The sequence below is a fragment of the Primulina huaijiensis genome, chromosome 16 (assembly GCF_012295235.1).
Source record: "Primulina huaijiensis isolate GDHJ02 chromosome 16, ASM1229523v2, whole genome shotgun sequence".
In the NCBI taxonomy this organism is placed as follows: Eukaryota; Viridiplantae; Streptophyta; class Magnoliopsida; order Lamiales; family Gesneriaceae; genus Primulina; species Primulina huaijiensis.
This window is the reverse complement of record NC_133321.1, coordinates 3,785,797-3,786,643: the sequence shown is the minus strand read 5'-3', so window position 1 is coordinate 3,786,643 and position 847 is coordinate 3,785,797.

The following is an 847-nucleotide window of genomic DNA, read 5'->3' as shown; positions in this document are numbered from 1 at the left end:
TATATATATGTCACATCTATGTAAGCATCGATGAGGTGTCACTCATCCATTGGAATTTGAAGAACTGTGTTTGATCTCATTTTGTCCAAAAAGGCAAAAAAGGAGAGATTGAAGGGAAATCTTATTTACTAGTCTGATTGATATAATTCCTTCAATAAAAGAATTTCCCTAATATTATCTATTCCTTAATTGATTTGATTTGATTAATATTGAAATTTTGCCTTTCTAGATAATATGGTATTTAATGTTCTAATTATGCTAAGATTTAATAGAGATATGATATCCTTGTTTAAATAAAGTTTGTGACTAAGAAAACTCTAACTTTTCATATTGTGTAGGACTATTTATTCATGAAACCTAACCTTATAAATAAGAGGTTGGATATAAAAAACAGTCACGCAGCAAAAATTTAAGAGAAATAAATTCATGAAGCCGTTGCTGATCGGAAGAGTGGTGATCGCCGTGTTGCCCTAAATGTTACAAACGTCTACAGACAACATCCATAATGATGTTGATTGAAGATCGTGTTTAGTTGCTCGTACTTTTCGGGATCACGTTTTGCTTTCTTAATTACGTTTTATTATTATTGGTTGTTTTAGAAAGCCATTTATTTTCTCAACGTGTTGAAAAAATTGATTTTCAGATATCACTAGTGATATGTTTTTGTAAACGGTTTGGTTTTCTAGTGATTAATTTTTGCCTTGAGGCACCACACAAGTATAAATACTTGTGCAAATTTAATCTTGTCCATCGTATTTATTTAAAGTTAATTTGTGTTACAAAACTTAACATTCGCTGCATGTTGTCTTAAATGTTGTAAAAGTTGACACAACACTTAATTCTGATA